Here is a 22,152-nt window from a genome sequence, read left to right as displayed (position 1 = left end):
GCCTCCTCGACCAACCCACCCCAAAAGGATTTTGCTCGTTCCTGTCCCTCCGTAGGCGGGTCGGGATTCAGGGACTGGGGAGGCATGTCGCCTTTCTGCATATCTTTAGGCTCAGTAGCGCCGTCACCGTCTCGGGGGTGCAGAGTTTGTGTAGCTTCCCCGACTCCCAATTTCGGGATAGCCAACAAAAAGTTCTTTGCTGCCTTCCAGGTCTCCTGCTCTTGTATGGCCTTCCGCAGGGCCTGTACGACTTTCCCCCATGACTTAAGGTATTTCCCACTACCCGAGGACATCATTTCCTCGAACAACGCTTTAGTGCATTTATCCCACACCTCAGGGTGGAGAATATCCACTGGCTGGTCAATGACCCCAGTTTGTAAAAGCGTCGCAACTGCAAGAGTAAAATCTCTGGGCTTACAATCAATACCCCACTGCTTATGTAACTGAGATACGATCTTCACAAGGGCTTCCAGCTGTTATAAAAATTTAGCATAGACAGGGTTTTGGTCCAAATTTAATTTATTTACAGTTTATTGAGAGGCAATAAGCAAGCAGCGCTGGGTGCGCAGGGGAGCCTTCACTCCACCAGCAACGCACACCGTCTCTTTTGGGTTTTACTCTTTTATACATTATCACATCTGGTATCTGTGCTCTTTACATCCTGCATACGTATCCTGTTAGGGTATTGTCTGAGTCTATGGTATCCTGTTGTTAGGGTCCTTGTTCTGTTTTCTTGCTTATTCTGCCTTCTTGAAGATTGCTGAATCGTAAGTTCTTCTTCTTCCTTATCTCGTGACCTTTGAGTGACAAATCATCCCTTTGCAAAGAGCTCAATTTGTATAAGCATTGTTGGCACTACCGGACATCTGTTATTTGCTTAAGACTTAGTTCCTATATATTGTGATTACAATCTTGCATAAGCACCACTTGTTGCCTTCGTTGGCGTGGCGACCTGGTTCAGGAACGGCACGGCGACCAACCCCAGGCCGCTCGGGCCATCAGCTCATGGACACCAATGCAGTGGATGGCAAATGGCGTTTATTGGCGAGTAACACGGTGTTATATAGCCTGGGTTTACAACGTCACGTCCGTCTGCTTACGACCTAGGCTAGGCCCTATTGGCTACTCGGAGGGGGGTCTTACCTTTCCGTACAGTGCGACATCTTCCGACCGCCAGACCCTAACTACCTACATCTAGAGCCCATAATTGCCCTCAGAGGGGCATCTAGAACCGGCAATCACCCATGGGAAGGGGGGTATTTAGAACCCAGAACTGCCCCGTGGAGGAGTACCAGAGCCCACAGCTCCCCTCCCTATACCCCCATGGTGTGGGGTATGCTGGAGCCCCCATCGTTGCCATGGTGACACTGGTGATGGGGGGGTTATCCTGGAGCCCCCATTGTTGCCATTGTGACAGTGATGGTGATGGGGGGGGTGTGTTTGTGTGTCTGTCCCATTGGTGCCCACCCGTCCCTGGGGTCACACAGAGACCTTGGCGATGGCGCCAGCACTGGTGCTGAGGCTGTGGCATCGGTGGAAGGCGATGGCGTCCACGGCCTCGTCCTGTTTGCGGCGATGGGCACGGAGCTCCTGCACACAGGTCCGGTGAGAGAGGTGCCAGAGGCGCAGGGAGCAGTCGTGGCCTTAAGGGGGGGATAAAGGAGGTATCAATGGGGGGGTAATGGGGGTGGGGGGCAAAGGGGGTTATGGGGGGGTTAGGAGTTGAGGGTACAAAGGGGGCAATAGGGGGATTAGGGGGTGGGGGCACAAAGGGGGTGATGGGGGAATTGGGGGGGCACAAAGGGGGCAATGGGGGGAATTAGGAGGTAGGGGGCACAAAGGGGGTAATGGGGGGATAAGGGGGTTGGGGGCACAAAGAGGGCAACGGGGGAGACTAGGGGGTGGGGGGGCACAAAGGGGCTGGAGGTGGAGGTGATGCTGGGGATAGAGTTTGGGACACAAAGTTTTGGACCCCAAACTGCACCAGGGGAGACAAAACTGCACCAGGGGACAGCAAAACTGCACTGAGGGACCCCAAAACTGCACAGAGGGACCCCAAACTGTACCAGGGGACCCCAAACTGCACCAGGGGACCTAAAACTGCACCAGGGGCCCCCCAACTGCACCGAGGGACCCAAAACTAAACCAGAGGACCCGAAAGCTGCACCGAGGGATGCCAAAACTGCACCGAGGGACCCCAGACTGCACCGAGGGACCCCAAAGTGCACCAAGGGAGCCAAAAATGCACCGAGGGACCCCAAAACTGCACCGAGGGACCCCAGCCTGCACCAGGGGAGCCAAAATTGCACCTGGGGACCCCAAACTGCAACAGGGGACCCCAGACTGCACTGAGGGACCCCAAAACTGCACCAAGGGACCCCAAAACTGCACCAAGGGACCCAAAAACTGCACCGAGGGACCCCAAACTGCACCAGGGAACCCCAAACTGCACCAGGGGACGCCAAACTGCACCAGGGGACTGCAAAACTGCACCGAGGGACCGAAAACTGCACCAGGGGACCCCAAACTGCACCTGGGGAGCCAAAATTGCACCTGGGGACCTCAAAACTGCACCGAGGGACCACAAACTGCACCAAGGGACCCACAACTGCACCAGGGGACCCCAAACTGCACCAGGGGACCCTAAACTGCACCGAGGGACCCCAAAACTGCACCGAGGGACCCCAAATTCCACCAGTGGACCCCAAACTTCACCGAGGGACCCCAAACTGCACCAGGGGAACCCAAACTGCACCGAGGGACCCCAAACTGCACCGAGGGACCCGAAACTGCACCAGGGGACCCCAAAATGCACCGAGGGACCCGAAACTGCACCGAGGTACCCCAAACTGCACCAGGGAAGCCCAAACTGCACCGAGGGACCCCAAAACAGCAGCGAGGGAGCCCAAACTGCACCAGGGGACCCCAAACTGCACCGAGGGACACCAAACTGCCCCGAGGGACCCCAATTATACCGAGGGAGCTCAGACTGCACCGAGGGACCCCAAACTGCACCAGGGGACCCCAAACTGCCCCGAGGGACCCCAATTGTACCGAGGGAGGCCAAACTGCACCGAGGGACCCCAAAACTGCACCAGGGGACTCCAGACTGCACCAGGGGAACCCAAACTGCACCGAGGGACTCCAAAACTGCACCGAGGGACTCCAAACTGCACCAGTGGACCACAAACTCCACCAGGGGACCAAAAACTGCACCAGGGGAGCCCAAACTGCACCGAGGGACCCCAGACTGCTTCGAGGGACCCCAAACTGCACCAGGGGACCCTAAACTGCACCGAGGGACCCCAAAACTGCACCGAGGGACCCCAAACTGCACCGAGGGACCCCAAACTGCACTGAGGGACCCCAAACTGCACTGAGGGACCCCAAAACTGCACCAGGGGACCCCACACTGCACCAGGAGACCCCAAACTGCACCAGGGGACCTCAAACTGCACCAGGGGAGCCCAAACTGCACCGGGGGACCCCCAAGTGCACCAGGAGACCCCAAACTGCACCAAGGGACCCCAAAAGAGCAGCGAGGCAGCCCAAACAGCACCAGGGGACCCAAAATTTCGCCAGGGGACCCCAAACTGCACCGAGGGACCCCAAACTGCCCCGAGGGACCCCAAAACTGCACCGAGGGACCCCAAACTGCACCGAGGGACCCAAAAACTGCACCGAGGGACCCCAAACTGCATCAGGGGACCCCAAACTGCACCAAGGGACCCCAAAACTGCACCGAGGGACCCCAAAACTGCACCGAGGGACCCCAAACTGCACCGAGGGACCCCAAACTGCACTGAGGGACCCCAAAACTGCACCAGGGGACCCCACACTGCACCAGGAGACCCCAAACTGCACCAGGGGACCTCAAACTGCACCAGGGGAGCCCAAACTGCACCGGGGGACCCCCAAGTGCACCAGGAGACCCCAAACTGCACCAAGGGACCCCAAAAGAGCAGCGAGGCAGCCCAAACAGCACCAGGGGACCCAAAATTTCGCCAGGGGACCCCAAACTGCACCGAGGGACCCCAAACTGCCCCGAGGGACCCCAAAACTGCACCGAGGGACCCCAAACTGCACCGAGGGACCCAAAAACTGCACCGAGGGACCCCAAACTGCATCAGGGGACCCCAAACTGCACCAAGGGACCCCAAAACTGCACCGAGGGACGCCAAAAGAGCAGCGAGGCAGCCCAAACAGCACCAGGGGACCCAAAATTGCACCAGGGGACCCCAGACTGCACCGAGGGACCCCAAACTGCACCAGAAGGCCCAAAACTGCACCGAGGGACCCCAAAATGCACCAGGGGGCCCCGAACTGCACCGAGGGACCCCAAAACTGCACCAGACCTCAACCTGCACCGAGGGACCCAAAACTGCACCAGGGGACCCGAAACTGCACCACGGGACCCCAAACTGCACCGAGGGACACCAAACTGCACCGAGGGACCCCAAAACTGCACCAGGGGACCCCAAACTGCACCGAGGGACCCAAAACTGCCCCGAGGGACCCCAAAACTGCACCGAGGTACCCCAAAATACACCAAGGGACCCGAAAACTGCACCGAGGGACCCCAAACTGCATCAGGGGGATCCCAAACTGCACCAAGGGACCCCAAAACTACACCGAGGGACCCCAAAACTGCACCGAAGGACCCCAAACTGCACCAGGGGACCCGAAAACTGCACCAAGGGACCCGAAAAGTGCACCGTGGGACCCCAAACTGCACCAAGGGACCCGAAAAGTGCACCGTGGGACCCCAAACTGCACCGAGGGACCCCAAACTTCACCAGGGGACCCCAACTGCACCGAGGGATCCCAAACTGCACCAGGGGACCCAAAACTGCACCAAGGGACCCCAAACTGCACCGAGGGACCCCAAACTGCACCAAGGGACCCCAAACTGCACCGAGGGACCCCAAACTTCACCAGGGGACCCCCAACTGCACCAGGGGTCCCCAAACTGCACAGAGGGAACCCAAACTGCACCAGGGGAGCCCAAACTGCACCGAGGGACCCCAAACTGCACCAGGGGACCCCAAAATGCTCCAAGGGACCCCAAAGTGCACCGAGGGACCCCAAAACTGCACCGAGGGACCCCAAGCTACACCAGGAGACCCCAAACTGCACCGAGGGACCCCAAAACTGCACCAAGGGACCCAAAACTGCACCGAGGGACCCAAAACTGCATCGAGGGACCCCAAACTGCACCGAGGGACCCAAAACTGCACCGAGGTACCTCAAAACTTCACCGAGGGACCCAAAACTGCACCGAGGGACCCCAAACTGCAACGAGGGACCCCAAACTGCACCAGGAGACCCGAAACCACACCAGGGGACCCCAAACTGCACCGAGGGGCCCCAAACTTCACCAGGGGACGCCAAACTGCACCAGGGGACCCCAAAGTGCACCGAGGGACACCAAACTTCACCAGGGGACCCCCATCTGCACCAGGGGACCCCAAACTGCACCAAGGGACCCCAGACTGCACCGAGGGATCGCAATTGCACCGAGGGAGCCCAAACTGCACCAAGGGACCCCAGACTGCACCAGGGAACCCCCAACTGCACCAGGGGACCCCAAACTGCACTGAGGGAACCCAAACTGCACCAAGGGACCCCAAAACTGCACCGAGGGACCCCAAACTGCACCACAGACCTCAAACTGCACTGAGGGACCCCAAACTGCACCGAGGGACCCCAAAACTGCACCGAGGGACCCCAAAACTGCAACGAGGGACCGCAAAACTGCACCGAGGGACCCCAAACTCCACCAGGAGACCCCAAACTGCATCGAGGGATCCAAAACTGCACCAGGGGACCCAAACTGCACCGAGGGAACCCAAAACTGCACCAGGGGACCCCAAACTGCACCGAGGGACCCCAAACTGCACCGAGGGATCCGAAAACTGCACCGAGGGACCACAAAACTGCCCCAGGGGATCCAAACTGCACCAAAAGACCCGAAAACTTCACCGATGGATCCCGAAACTGCACCGACGGATCCGAAAACTGCACCGAGGGACCCCAAAACTGCAGCAGGGGACCCCAAACTGCACCAGGGGAGCCCAAACTGCACCGAGGGACCCCAAACTGCACCGAGGGACCCCAAAATGCATCGAGGGACCCAAAAATTGCACCGAGGGACCCCAAACTGCACCGAGGGACCCCAAACTGCACCGAGGGACCCCAAAACTGCACCGAAGGACCCCAAAACTGCACCAGGGGACCCGAAAACTTCACCAAGGGACCCGAAAAGTACACCGAGGGACCCCAAACTGCACCGAGGGACCCAAACTGCACCGAGGGACCCAAAACTGCACCGAGGGACCCCAAACTGCATCAGGGGACCCCAAAACTGCACTGAAGGACCCCAAAGCTGCACCAGGGGACCCCAAAACTGCACCAAGGGACCTGAAAAGTGCACCGAGGGACCCCAAACTTCACCGAGGGACCCCAAAACTGCACCGAGGGACTCCAAACTGCACCAGGGGATCCAAACTGCACCGAAAGACCCGAAAACTCCACCGACGGATCCCGAAACTGCACCGAGGGATCCGAAAACTGCACCGAGGGACCACAAAACTGCACCGAGGGACCCAAAAACTGCACCGAGGGACCCCAAAACTGCACCGAGGGACCCCAAACTGCACCAGGGGATCCAAACTGCAACGAAAGACCCGAAAACTTCACCGATGGATCCCGAAACTGCACCGAGGGATCCGAAAACTGCACCGAGGGACCCCAAAACTGCAGCAGGGGACCCCAAAACTGCAGCAGGGGACCCCAAACTGCACCGAGGGACCCCAGATGACCCCGAGTGACCCCAAATAAACCCTGTGTGACCCCAAACGTCCCCGAGTGACCCCAAATCAGCTCCACGTGACCCCAAATGACCCCCCTTGCTTCCCGGCCTGCCCCTGGTGGCCCTATGCCCCTCCCCGTGCCCCCCATGGTCCCCACCGTAGCCATCGTAGGGGTCCCTGTGGAGCTCGGGCAGGCGCCAGCAGAGGATGCAGGCGTCGAGGCCGGCGCTGCAGCAGAGCCCCCGCTCAGAGCCCATGGCCACAGCCACCACCGGGCCCCTGCGGGGTCAGGGACAGGTGAGCGGGGATGGGGGGGCACGGGGGTGATAGGGACAGGGGGAGATAGGGATCAGGGGGGGTGGTAGGGAACATAGGGAGATAGGGATCAGGGGGAGATAGGGACAGGGGGGTGATAGGGAACATAGGGAGATAGGGATCAGGGGGAGATAGGGACAGGGGGGTGATAGGGATGGGGGGGTGATAGGGAACATAGGGAGATAGGGACCATGGGGTGATAGGGATCGTAGGGAGATAGGGACCAGGGGGTGACAGGGATCATGGGGTGATAGGGACCATGGGGTGATAGGGACCAGGGGGGGTGATAGGGACATGGGGGGTGATAGGGACAGGGGGAGATAGGGACAGGGGGAGATAGGGACCAGGGGGGTGATAGGGACAGGGGGAGATAGGGACCATGGGGAGATAGGGACAGGGGGAGATAGGAATCAGGGGGACATAGGGATTGGGGGATGATAGGGAACATGGGGAGATAGGGACCATGGGGTGATAGGGATCATAGGGAGATAGGGACCATGGGGTGATAGGGACCATGGGGTGATAGGAATGATGGGGTGACAAGGGCCATGGGGTGAAAGGGACCATGGGGGTCAGGTCCCAAACAATGGGGTGACCCCAGATCCCCCCCATTGGCCCCCGTTCCCTACCTGTGCCCTCAGAAGGCATAAACCGGCTCCACGTCCACGGCTGCCGTCCTGTGCGGTGACAGCAGAGGTGACAATGTTAGAAAAGAGTGAAGTTTTTAAGATAAATAATCATATAAAATGGTAGGAACGATTATGTTTGAGAGGTTTATAAATCAATAGTGTGATTTTGTAGATTAGAAAGAGCTATAATTTTGCAGTTCCGTCTGCAGTCCGGTATCGTGGTTAACCTGTAACCAGTGATACAATGGTAGTCTTGGTAGCAAGAGCTTATATAACCATATATGGTGAAGGGTGTATGGGTGAATTTAGAGAGGTATATTGTGAAATTCTACCCAAGCAGAACCTAGAAATTACCAGAGGTAGTCAAGGGAAAATAGAACAATGCTGGCGTCCACATAATGGCTGGGATATGTCCAGAGGACAAAAAGGTGAAAAGAACAAGCCGAGGAAGACTTCTTACTTCATCCGAGGAAGACTCCTTACTTCATCAGGACGACCACCAGAGGGGGGCTGCGCAAGCGCAGAAGAGACTGATGTCATAATAGACTGATGTGGCAATCCTTAATGCATATGTATTAGTTAATGATGCAATCTGTATTGAATATGTATTAATTATGTAACCTTCAGTGTATAAATTGCGAACGCGATGTGACGAGGTCGAAGCCAGATTTGGGCGCGTGCCCCTGGTTTCCCAGTGCTGCAATAAAGCACCTCATATAACCATTCCGGTGGTTATGCGTCAGTTCCTCCGCTAACATTTTGGCGACCCAGATGGGACCTCGCGGGCATTGCTGAGGCGGATCGCGTTTCGGTCCTGCTCCAGCCGGCACCGAGAGATTCTCGGGGAGCCATCGACCGCGACCGACCTCTGCTGCTCACGACGGACCTCTGGTATGGTAAGGAAGGTGCTTTTTCTTTTTTTTCTGATTTGTAAAGTATGGTTTGGTAATTACGGTACCGAATTTTAGTATGGTTTGGTAATTATGGTACCGATTTTTCGTATGGTTTGGTATTTACGGTACCGAATTTCAGTGAAGTGTAAGGGCATAGACTTCTGATAAGCTTGGCTGTAGGCGAAGCCTGCTTGGTTTGGTGAAACTTTGGCTTCGAAAAGTCTACCAGAGAGATGCGGTGAAAGCTGCATCTGGCCTCGCGAAGTCTGATTTGGTAAAGCCTGCCTGTTAGACGCGGCGAAAGCTGCGCTTGGTTGGGGCTAGGGAGCTCCCGGGGTAAAAGCCTAGGCGCCATCCGTTAGTAGCGAAAGCTCTGCAGGTTCGGCACAAGTGGTATTGGTATTGGCATTGGTATTGGTATTGGTATTGGTATTTGTGCTGCGGGATCAGCATCTGTCTGGCTAAATGTTGTAACTTAGTGGCGAGTGTGTGGTGTGTGTGGAGTAGAGAAAAAAGGAAAAAAAAAGGCGAAAAAAAAGGAAAAAAAAGGAAAAAAAAGAGAAAAAGAAAAAAAGGAAAAACAAAAGGAAAAAGGAAAGAAAAAAAGAAAGAGAAAAAGAGGAAAAAAAGGAAAAAAAAAGAAAAAGAGAAAAAAGAAAAAAAAAATGCTGTCGGTTCCCAAGTCCTCTCCATTAGGCTGTATTTTAAGCCATTGGAAGGAGGGTGGATTTGGGCAGAGTATGCTGAAAAGCAGATTAATTAATTATTGTAATGTATGGTGGACACAGTATGAACTGGGGGTTCAGGAGAAATGGCCTGAAAAATGGGACTTTACAGTATAATACTATACTGCAGTTGATGTTATAACAGGAAAGAAAAATAGGACAAGGTATTATATATAATTCTTTAAGAAATAATGATGAGTGGCAAAAAAAAATAATCTTGTGAAATAATGGCTATAAAGGTAAATGTTAATGAACAGTGTAAGGAATGTGTTACTGAGAAAATGTATGAAGTGCCTTGTTTTAGACAATAGCTTACAACACCGGAGCGATGTTGAAAGTTTGGATTTGGCAGTCACTCCGTCAGCCCCGCCAGCATTAAATGAAGAAAGGGGGGGGGAGAAGATGAGTGATAGTGATCTCGAGAGTCTGGATAGTTGCGAGTGTAAAAGAGATCAGAAAGCAAGCCTCCCTATTACCCCAGTCTCGCATAGAACTCGACAGAGGGGAAATAAAAAGAAAAGTGCAGGCTCAGACGTCCAGAGGAGTGCTTGTGCCTTTAAGACAGAAGGACCGGTGTGCATTAAAGTACCCTTCTCACCTGGAGATTTATTTACCTGAAAACAATCAGCAGCAGAATTTGTTGGCAGCAACCCAGGGGAGAGAACAGCATCTCTCTAACCCTAGAGGAAGAGGATTTTGTAATCCAAAAGTGGGAATGAATGTACACAGGTTAGGATATAATCAATGTGCATACTGCAAACAGGAAGGACACTGGAAAAATGAATGTCCATTTAGGGGAGGACAATTTATGTCTCCAGGGAATTCTTTTATGGGATCTGATGCAGCTAAGGCGATGGTGCTAGGAGAGTTTGATAACCAAAGCTGACTAGACAGGGCGAGAAGTGAAGAGCCCCTCGTGAAAATCCAGTTGGGAGAGAAAGAAGTGAAACTTTTAATAGACACAGGGGCTACCTATTCAGTTTTAAATGATTTACATGGAAGGTTAGGGGAAAGAACTACAACAATTGTGGGAGCCACAGGGAAGGAGGAAATACGGCCATTCTTGCAGCCCCTGGATCTGCCACTTAGAGGAAAGGAATTAACACACAAATTTCTATATGTACCTGAATGCCCCATTCCCTTTTAGGATGGGACTTATTGGCCAAATTGGATGCAGTGATTATTTTTGAAAATGGTGAATATAGATTAGTACGGGATCTGAGGGTAATAAATGAGAAATCAATTACAGTTCTTTTGCATTCTGTGTGAAACTATAACCCCGTTGGAACAGTTGTTGTGGATCAAATATTATTGTCATAATAGCTGACGAGAAATATACCTCTGACCTTCCAGAGAGGGCAAGACCAGAGGGAATCAGTGCTGCAGCTGGAAGGGTCTGCCAAGGGCGGCAACCCCTGGGGCTGTGACCGCTGAGCACTATGATCCTGACCGGACCTCTTTTGGCGATGGTTCTGTTTGGGCCCATATAGGCAAATGTCGCGGCTGATAAAAGCGATGACTGTAATGAATGCATTACCACAACAGTAACCTCTCAAACACTAGTCTATCACACCATGTATGAATGTAAAGGAACAATAATTGGCAATTGTGTACACAACCAAACTCAATACGGACTTTGCAAAGAAAGAAAAATAAATTGGTTTAAAACAACTGGGACACGATTTGGTCAGTGAGCATTTTGCAGAAATTTCAATATATCGGGAATACATCTTGGTGCCTTAAATGGACAGGAAAGCAAAACGTAGCAGACAATATAGACATCGATGATTTGCTGTCTATAAATAGGGTTAGTCGGGATGTTATCAAAAACGTTCCTTGGTGGAATTGTACCAAAATTTTAGATTGTGGCACGGACCCTGAGGAAATCGCAATACCTCCAGTTAAGATTGCTTTAATGGCAGGATTTGCATGCCCGGGACTAAAATTGGAGGAAAAGGAATACAGGTCCCAATTGGCAATGAAGATTGTAAATATTCTATGGTGCGTAGTATAGGACATTTTGGTTGGGCAGCAAGTGATGGAACCTGGACTACTCACCTACCCATGGAAGGCCCAATTAAAAAAAAAAAGTCACCCTGATGTATTTCTGTATTCGAAAGGAAATAACCCGGAGCAATGCGTGGAGTCATCAAATTATAGGAGCAGTAATTAAAGAACATCCAAAATCCCTCACACCTCCTCCTATTTATCAGGAAACAGCTACCTAAGGGAATGAAAATACTTAACTTAACTTGAGTGAAGTATTTTCAAAGGGGGGAACTGTTAGAAAAGAGTGAAGTTTTTAAGATAAATAATCATATAAAATGGTAGGAACCATTATGTTTGAGAGGTTTATAAATCAATAGTGTGATTTTGTAGATTAGAAAGAGCTGTAAGAAGTGCCAGCCCCACTGACCCAGCCCCATGGGGTCCCCTTGTCCCCCGCTGTCCCCAGAGCCCAGGAAGTCGAACTCATTGAGGGCATCTTCGGAGTCATCATCATCATCGTCATCATCCACCTCGGGCAGGACAGGGCTGGGGGGCAGCTGGGGGGGACATGGGGGTCAATGGGGACATTGGGGGGGATGGGGGGGATACAGGGGTTGGGGATATTGGGGGTCACTGGGGGACATGGGGGGACACAGGGGTTGGGGACACTGGGGGTCACTGGGGGAGCACAGGGGTTGGGGACATTTGGGGTCACTGGGGGACATTGGGGTCATTGGGAGACATGGGGGGACACAGGGAGTGGGGACATTGGGGGAAATGGGGGGACATGGGGGGGACAAAGGATATGGGGACACGGGGGGATATGGGGGAACACAGGGGTTGGGGTGATTGGGGGGTCACTGGGGACATGGGGGGACACAAGGGTTGGGGACATTGGAGGACACAGGGGTTGGGGATATTGGAGGTCATGGGGACATTGGGGATCACTGAGGACATTTTCTTGATGAAATATAACAAGGGAAAGTGTAGAGTCCTGCATCTGGGCAGGAACAACCCCAGGTTCCAGTATAGGTTGGGGAACGACCTCTTAGAGAGCAGTGTAGGGGAGAGGGACCTGGGGGTCCTGGTGGACGACAGGGTGACCATGAGCCGACACTGTGCCCTTGTGGCCAAGAAGGCCAATGGCATCCTGGGGTGTATTAGAAGGGGGGTGGTTAGTAGGTCGAGAGAGGTCCTCCTTCCCCTCTACTCTGCCCTGGTGAGACCTCATCTGGAATATTGTGTCCAGTTCTGGGCCCCTCAGTTCAGGAAGGACAGGGACCTGCTGGAGAGAGTCCAGCGCAGGGCAACTAAGATGATTAAGGGAGTGGAGCATCTCCCTTATGAGGAGAGACTGAGGGAGCTGGGTCTCTATAGTTTGGAGAAGAGGAGATTGAGGGGTGACCTTATTAGTGTATATAAATATATAAAGGGGGAGTGTCACGAGGATGGAGCCAGGCTCTTCTCAGTGGCAAACAATGATAGGACAAGGGGCAATGGGTACAAACTGGAACACAAGAGGTTCCACTTAAACTTGAGAAGAAACTTCTTCTCAGTGAGGGTGACAGAACACTGGAACAGGCTGCCCAGGGAGGTTGTGGAGTCTCCTTCTCTGGAGACATTCAAAACCCGCCTGGACACGTTCCTGTGTAACCTTATCTAGGTGTTCCTGCTCCGGCAGGGGGATTGGACTGGATGAGCTTTTGAGGTCCCTTCCAATCTCTAACGTACTGTGATACTGTGATACTGTAATGGTGCACAGAGGATTAACAGACTGCCCCTACGTCAGGCGGTGCTGTTCAACCTGCCTGGGCTCGGGAACCATCGCTGCCACCAGCGCACAGAGCCTGGGCAGGGTGTGGGTGCCCAAGAGCCAGCAGTTTCGGGCTTCTTTCCCCCTGGGTGCTGCCCTGGCAGCTCTGTTGCCCTGGGTGCCCAGCACTGTGCTTCCTTCTCCTCCTCCATCCTCTCCTCTCCACCCTCCCCAGCAGAGCTGTGCAGCCATGGCAGGGCACACTGCCAGAGACCAGAAGGTGCAGGGACCACCAAGAGCAGGGCTGCAGCCGAGCTGCTCTAGCAAAGTCCTGGGAGAGGGCTGCCCTTCAGTAGGACTGAAACTCCTCTGTCCTGCAGTGTTCTTGCCCTGCCCCACCAGAGCTCATCCCCCGCTGAGTGTGTATTTCACAGCCACCAAGGAAAGACCCTCAGTGTCAGACACCGTGCTTTGCACACAGGTCTTTACTGAGCAGATGGAAGCACTGCTGGTAACAGCCTGGCTGCCCGGCGCTGCTGCTTGTGATCCTGGAGGAGGCTTTTGCTGGACATCAATCTTGGGAGCCTCTGGGCCTCAGAGGCTTTCCTGGATCCCGCCGCTGTGCACCGGATCTGCTCCCCAGAGCTGAGGAACTGAACAGAAAGCTCCGTAGTCTTGTGCAGAGAGAGGTGCAGAGCAGCACTACAGGTCTAGTCAGGACACATGGGGTGAGATCTGCTGCTGGCTGGAGATCAGATCCATGGTGCCTGGGATGCGATCCCAGCCTGCAGCGCCATCAGCTGGGCCATCAGCGGCAAACTGGTAGCGGCTGTGCCGATTGTTGAAGATGTCATTGCTCTATGTGTGCTCTTCACTTGTTTTAATATTCTTGTTCTACTGCTGTTCTTTGGTTGTTAAACTGTAGTTCCCCGGGCAAAGGGAACTGCAGCCCCTGCCTTGGAGGAGACAGATGTTCACCCTGGAGAGCACCCAGGGGTATCTTGTCCCTCTTGTGCCAGAACACAATCAGTCCAGTCCAGAGAGGGAGGGTTTCCCTTCAGAAGTTCATACAGTGGTCTTACCAGAACACCATAATCATGGATCCAAGTCTGCACCATCCTGTTATTCCCAGGAATGTCCAGAGCTCCTTGACGGTTGACAGTCGTGGAGTCTGGCAAATGGCTTCTTTTCCAGCAGTTCCAAGTTCTCCCTGTCCTCCTGTTATTTCATACCCTAGGTAACCCAAACTCAGGTTCGGATTAGTTGGGCTTTGTTTGGATACCCGATAACCGTTCAGTCCCAAAAACTGTAATAATTCCATTGTCCACTGGATACATTCTTCCTGTTTCTGTAGCAGTGAACAGGTCATGCACATGTTGTAACAGAGTCCCCGTCTGAGCAGGTGGCTGCCATGATTCCAGTTCTCATGCTAGCTGATTCCAGAAATTGCTGGACTGTTTTTAAACCCTTTAGGTAATGCTGTCCGAGTTAATTGAGTTTCCCTTCCTGTGTCAGGATTTTCTCATTCAAAAGCAAATAACTTTGGCTTTCTTTGGCCAATGGTAAGCAAAAGAAAGCGTCCTTTAAATCCAGGATGGCAAACCATTTCTGATTATTATTCAATCTAGTCAATAAGTCATTGAATTAGCTACTACTGGATGAATATCCTCTGCAATTTTGTTGATTACTCTGAGATCTTGAACCAAGCTGCAACTTTTCCCATCATATTTCTTTACTGTCCAGATAGGAGTATTACATTCCGATTCGCATTCAATTAATAATCTATATTTTAAAATTTATCAATGATTTTTTTTTATTCCCTTTGATCTTCTAATTTTAAGGGATACTGTTTTATTCTGATTGGGCAGGCCCCCCTTTTTATTTCCACTTTAACAGGCAAAGCATTTTTCACCTTACCTGGAACTTCAGATGCCCATACTCCCACATATACCTGATTAAGGATTTCTTCTGTTTCAGGGAGGTCCTCCTGTTTGCTTTTTCTGTTGAGTTAAAGATAAACTCAAAACTGCAATTAATCGATTGGTTTTAACTCTAAATTCCATTTTGCCTTCTTTAAATGTTGCTTCTCACCCTAATAAAGATTTTAGAGAATTTGGCATGCATAAAAATTTATGCATTCCTATTTGCCTTCCCAATTTGTATTTTAACGGTTTCAGAAAGAATGCCTCTCTTTTTTTTTCTTTTCTTTCTTTTTTTTCCCTTGGTGGCCAGTAGCTCCCACATCTCTAATGAATTCTTTTATCTCCAATTTAACACCAAATAAGTTGCTCCTGTATCCACTAAAATTCCACTTTATTTCCTCTACTCCCTAGTTTTAATGTAACCGGTGGGTCTGCTAGGGTAGATTCCCCAGGTCCCCGTCAGTTTAGTTCCAGTTCAGTCACCAGAGCCACCCCATGGCACTGCCAACCCCGCCCCGGGCAGCCTCACGTCCAGCATCCAAAGCCCCCATAGTACCCACACCGATCCGGTCCCACAGAAGAGGACCCCACTCCCCCACCTCCTCCCACGCCTAAACACTGGAGCTGCTCGAGCTCCCCCCCTTTCCGCCTTGGTTTTCCCTTTTTTCCTTCTCACAGCGGCTCCCCCTGCTCTGCAGGGCTGCAGGTGCCTGCCTCTGCAACAGCGCTTCTGGTTTAACCCCTTCTTAACTCTGAATGTGGATGTGCCGCTGGTTGCCATTGACAGCAATCTCTTCCTCCTTATCAATATCAGATAAGGCAGATGCAGAGGGTGCTCCTCTCGGAGGTACCTGTGGTACGTGATTTTCCACCCTATCTGCCTGATTACTGTTTTTTAACTTTAAACGTCTTTCCCCAATGTCACAGGCTGAGCATCTCCAGCTTAACTTACAGCTTTTCCCTGTCCTTTTCTAAAGCCAAAATTAAGGAATCTGGTAGAGCTGTATTAATTTTGCATTCAGTCTGTCACTCCATGTGATTTCTTAAAGTGAAAACCACACCTGCATACATTACTTCATCCCATTTTCCTTGCCCCCTTAAAACAACATTAATTGTAACAATGTATTATAATTCAGAGTTCCATTTTTAGGTCATTTTTCCTGATCTTCCAAAGTATACAAAGGCCACCATTGGTTACAATATTTTACCAATATTTTCTTATTTACCGAGCCCCCAGGAGACCCTCCAAGTTCTTTCCAGTGTGCCAAAATGCACCCAAAAGGATTCCTTTTCAAGATCTCTTCACTCTGCTGATTTTCCATTATCAATCTCACATTCACACACACACACACAGATGGGATCCCCAGACATACTCCACACAGTTACAACACTTGAGACAAAGACAGAGACTTAAATTCAACCAACCAAACAACAGTTAATAACACAGTTATAACATCCTGTCACCAGTACCAGAATCACAAGACCAAAATCATTACTGTAACAAGCCACAAAATAAGGCGAATACCAGTAGAATCAAAAGCAATACTTCCTAACCCCTATGGCTCAGACCATATCGTAACATTAATAGGGGAGTTTCCTTGAACCCTCTATAGTTGACCAGCCTGTCAGTGTCCCAAGAAGGACGAGACCCTTGTGTCCGGCCAGCCTGTCTGTGTCCCACTGTGGGAACCATACTGGACAGCCCGCTGTATCGGAGGGTAATTCGACTAACCTATTCAGGGACCCACGCTGATGGCATCACTGAATCAAATCCCTTATGGGCTGTTGATAGCACACTGGACCCAAAAGCATTTCCACAAGACACCCTCTGTGTCTTGTAGGACCGAAATCACAAGATGCCCCCTGTTTAGTTATAACAGTCTGTCACTGACAGCAAAATCACAAGACCAAAATCCTTAATGTAAGAAGCCACAAAATAAATCAAGTAACAAGATCCAAAACCATTTCCACAAGACACCCCCTGCATCTTGCAGGACCCAAACCACAGGAAATCCCCTGCTTCCTTTGGGTGTATACCAGTAAAACCCAAAACCTTTTCTGCAAGACACCCCCTGCATCTTGCAGGACCCGAACCACAAGAAGTCCCCTCCTCCTTGTGGGTGCACACCAAATGGACACTAGCAGCCGGGTACACACCTTTACCTACAAGATTTCCTATCTCGATTTATGGAAGGATTCCAAACCATGCATACGCTTACCAGGCCAGCTTACCAAGCCAATTTGCAAAGCCGAGATGCCCCCTGCACCTTACAGACTATATCAAAGGAAATAATACCTTTTATGAGATGGTCCTTGTCTGCTCGCCTTATCAAGCCAAGATGCCCCCTGCATCTTACATGTTGGAGTGGGAGTCGGGCCCGGAGTAACGACGCAACCTCAATATGAGTATGATCGTTCTCGTTTATTGTTTGCATACACAGTGTTTATATAGGATTCTAAATAAACCACGCTCCTAAAGCAAAGCTATCATTGGTCCCCAACAACTGTTCACACGCCTGTCTATACATTGCTATTGGCTAAGCTAAGTTTTACACACATATCTCTGCAACAGCAGGGTGCGTGCCTTGTGATAAGCGGTGCATTCCTTGTGACCAGCAAGCTCCTGTTTCAGCGTTCTGCTTACATTTCTTTGACTCCAGGCCTCCCCAGCTCAGCTGAGTCAGAGAGAGTTCAAGGCTGTCTCACTCAGCTCTAATCCTGGGTTGTGCAGGCCCTCGTGAGAATAACCATTGCTCCACAATTCCCCCGTTTTTCTTTTGCACAAACCAGGATGCTTTCTGTCGCACAAGGAAAATTTTGCTAAGTGATCTACTAAGTAAGCTTTGCAAACATTTGCAAACATCCCGTTTTCTAACCTCCTTATTCCTCCCTTCAAGATGCTCATTAACTACAAGGTCAGTTTTACCCCCCTGCACAGCTGGTGTTTTTTACCGAGCTGGGTTTCTCACTGACTTTTACAAAACTGGTCCCTGGCCAAGTTCAGCCATGGGAACGTAACCCTTGCCTGCCAACCACGCTTCCACAATTCCCCCTTTTTCTTTTTCAAGCATATTTGTTACAATTTTCATAAGGCTTTGCTGAATACATTGAATAATACAAGGCAAACAAATCAAGATAAGCAAAAGTAAGATACATACAGGCAAAAAATGACTTAAAATACTGCTTAGCCAGGATCCTAGTCCCAGTGATCTTAACCAAGAGGTGAGGTCCCAAAAGTCACATTCTTTTAATTTGTGCAAGTTGTCTTTGAGTTGTTGCAGCTCCTTGTGTATAGAGCTACTATGGCCTGAGAGATTCATGCAACACATATGGCTCTCTGGTATCAGGGGAGGCCATCCTTCACATCAAGGTCTGGCATGGCATGTGTCCCTACCACTCCACGCCTGCTGGGTTGCAGCCAGCAGCGGAGCTAAAGGTTCTTCTTGGTGGCAAACACAGAGGCCAACCCAGTCTTGCCCTTGATTGTGGTAGCAGGTATTTGGTCAGCCTCAGTCCTTACACCTTGTTGTCAATGCAGTTTCACCTGCTTCATCCAATACCAAGCTGTTATTACAGCAAGGCACACACACAGATTTACATCAGCAGAGTAACTATTACAGGGTGCAGCAGCATGTTGAAGATGCTGATGCCAGCAAGGGACTAGCCAAAGAAATTTCTTACCAGTGGAATTCTCTCACCCTCTTAACTTGTTCCTTTACCTGTTTTATAACACTACCATTGTATTAGAATATTTCTATCTTTTGCCTTAGCATTTTCTAGCAGCTACTACAAATTTGCATACTCTAACATCTCTTTTAGAAGTGACATCCATATAAATACAAGGTGTAGTTTGTTATCAGTAACTGACTAGTAAATACAGGTGGTTTCATACACAAAATCAAAGCCTCTAACAACAGCTACTTTACAAACACACATATTCAAGCTGTTACTTTTCAGTTGCTTCCAAATAATGTTTAGCAATCATTGTTTTTTCTCTTCCTCTATCTCATTCTGCTCGGGGTATTCACGTTCAGCTCCTGTAGCTGAGGCATCAGGTCCCTCCATTTGTCTGTCCAGCTCATGGCAAGGCTTGACAAACTTTGCAGGCAGTTGCCATGGACCTGTAGGCAGGAGGACACAAATATACCCACTTTTCCAGGTTATCAGTTCTTGAGAAGTAGATAGGTTCTGTATCTGCCACCCTGATGTTGCTTAGATGACGGCTCGTAATGCTTGTGGTTGCACTACCCCTCTCGCTTTTTCAATTAGCAGTTCTTGTTTCAACCGATCTATCTGTTCCTCCAAGTCTTGGATTCATCCTCAGGTTACTCTAAACATATTAAGCTTGGTTTTGTTTTATTTTGTTTTTTCTCTCCTCGGATCTGGTGTCCATCCTGGTCCTTCCACCAGTGGAGCACCGGGAGCCGAATCTGAAAGCAGCTTCTTTTGAACATGGGAACTGAACTTTTATCAAATAACCTTTTTTTTTTTTTTTTTTTTTTTGAAGTTGCTCACCCTGCTTTGCACGGCAACAAACGCCTGCCTGCTCGGCAGCAGCTACAGCTGCCTGCCTGCTTCAGCAGCAACCATAAACATCTGTCGGCAACTTCACTTTGGCATTAACCCTTTCTTGTCTGAAATGTTAAACTACTATCTATTAGAAACTTTTACATGAACCCAACAACAAAAATACACAGAACACCGTCTGCCCTTAACACACACACACACACGTATGGGATCCCACAAGCACACTCCGCACAACTACAATATTTGAAGCACAAAATCCAGACAATCATTATTTCCACTACACAATCCCACGTACAGAACGTGGCACAAGGACCCTGTGGAGACTAACAAGAAAACCAGCTCCGAGAAGCATCATCTCAGTGCGAGGTGGCAGGCCCAACCTTAGCATGCGTCCCCGCAGAGGCTCTGCCTCCCCCACATCGCATGAGGCTTGGGCTTTTATACTGACCAAAATGCACACTCATTCCGACACAGGTGGCCAGCCTATGTTGGAAGAAGTAGCCAGCAGTATATATAAAGGTCTCCAAAGGTCGATAGAAACCTGGACATACTTATTTTTACCAGCTTCTAGTACATGAGTATCACAGAGAGATTGTATTAAATGAGTTGTATATAAGTCCACAGTTCATCACAGACCTTTCCACTGCAGGTCTTGATGCAGAACTTTAACGTAAAAAAGGTTGCTCCCTTCACCTTAAGAAGGACTGAAAACATCCATAAAACGGATGTCCTAAGATCAAATTTCAATTCATTCAATCATTGACAAGGGGGGGCGGCGGGCTGCTGAACTAGTTTTCTTTACAGTACACTGTTTCTTTTTTACAATGTCCCGTCCGTCCACAATTATAACATCTCATATCTTTAGTACCCCCGTGATCGCTCTAACCTTATTGTAAAAGGGGTTTAACAGCAGCAGAAAAGGCAGTAGCCATGTATCCAGCCTTTTCCTCTGCTGTGCTCACTTTAAATCACATCTGAAGGTGGGGAGTAAGCAACAATTGAGCTATCATATGGATATCATATGGTGCTAGGATATATGCAGAAAAAATATGTGTGATAATTGCCCGAGTATACGATGATTTTAACCCGTAGGATGTTACCGGTTGACGTGCCTCCTTTACAGCCTTTAAATCCAATGCCTCACACTTTTTTCCCCCCTGTGGAGTGTTAAACACCGGGAATGCCGAGGGACCCATAGCCGAAAATTCCCCCATAACAATTGCATCTTTGATGATAACATTTAGCAGGGTTATTACCGTAATCCCGTACCCCATGCCCAGCACCCCCCTCCCATTCCCCTTTCTTTACTACTGGATTGTAGGAGGGTGGGGCAGAGGGTTCGGAGGTTTCTTTTGTCTCCAATACTTTAATTTCTTCAGCAGCTGTTGCAGTTGACCGTCACTGAGGCTGGATCGCATCTGCCGATGAACCAAACTGTCTGAATTGTCTGAGTCTGAGTTGGGGTCAGGAAGGGAAGGGTACAAGTCCGGTTCTCCCGGAAACTCTGGGTCTGGTTCCAATTCCGATTCGGGGTCTTCATCCTCTAGGTCGAAGGTGACCGCGTTTGCACTTTCTACTTGTACTTTTGGACGCGAGTGCCGTTTCACTTTATCTTCCCCCTTATGCTGAGGAGGCTTCTGTGATGCCGTGCCAGGCACAACGGGGGGGGGTGGAGCTTCCCTCTCTGCCCTCATTTCTTTTAAGGTCTCTAGGACAGAGTTCCATTGGTGTCCACAGTTTTTGCCACATGGTTCCCCCAAAGTCTCACCATTCCGATACGGAAAATACCAGACAAATGTCTGCAAAATGTCCCCATTTTTGGCCTAACTTAATTAATCGTATCAGCTGCTTCACCGGCGCTTCTTTCCCTCTCTTGGAGAGGATTCCGGCGAGCAAGTTGGCTGCAGCTTCCTGATCCATAGCTGCACCTGGGGGTTAGAGAGCTACTCTAACGCCGGCTTTCCGCGTCTGCCTGGACCTCTTGTCCCCGGCAGGGCTTCCCCAGCCGATTCTTCCCGCTCCGACCCTCCTCTTGCTGCTTACCACAGTCTCGGAGATCTTTGGTCGGGAACCATCCTCTGCTACCAGATGTCGGAGTGGGAGTCGGGCCCGGAGTAACGACGCAACCTCAATATGAGTATGATCGTTCTCGTTTATTGTTTGCATACACAGTGTTTATATAGGATTCTAAATCAGCCACGCTCCTAAAGCAAAGCTATCATTGGTCCCCAACAACTGTTCACACGCCTGTCTATACATTGCTATTGGCTAAGCTAAGTTTTACACACATATCTCTACAACAGCAGGGTGCATGCCTTGTGATAAGCGGTGCATTCCTTGTGGCCAGCAAGCGCCTGTTGCAGCGTTCTGCTTACATTTCTTCGACTCCAGGCCTCCTCGACTCAGCTGAGTCAGAAAGAGTTCAAGGCTGTCTCACTCGGCTCTAATCCTGGGTTGTGCAGGCCCTCGTGAGAATAACCATTGCTCCACACTGCTTAGTAAGCACTTACAACAGACAATACCTTGTCTAGGCAAGTAAATTCCTCTAACACAAGTAAAATCCTCTAACACAAGCAAATTCCTCTAA

Source organism: Neopsephotus bourkii, unplaced genomic scaffold (genome assembly GCF_033783945.1).
Source record: "Neopsephotus bourkii isolate Nb327-2 ecotype Australia unplaced genomic scaffold, CSIRO-AGI_Nbou_v1 NB_1330, whole genome shotgun sequence".
NCBI lineage: Eukaryota > Metazoa > Chordata > Aves > Psittaciformes > Psittacidae > Neopsephotus > Neopsephotus bourkii.
Note: the sequence above shows the minus strand (reverse complement) of the source record.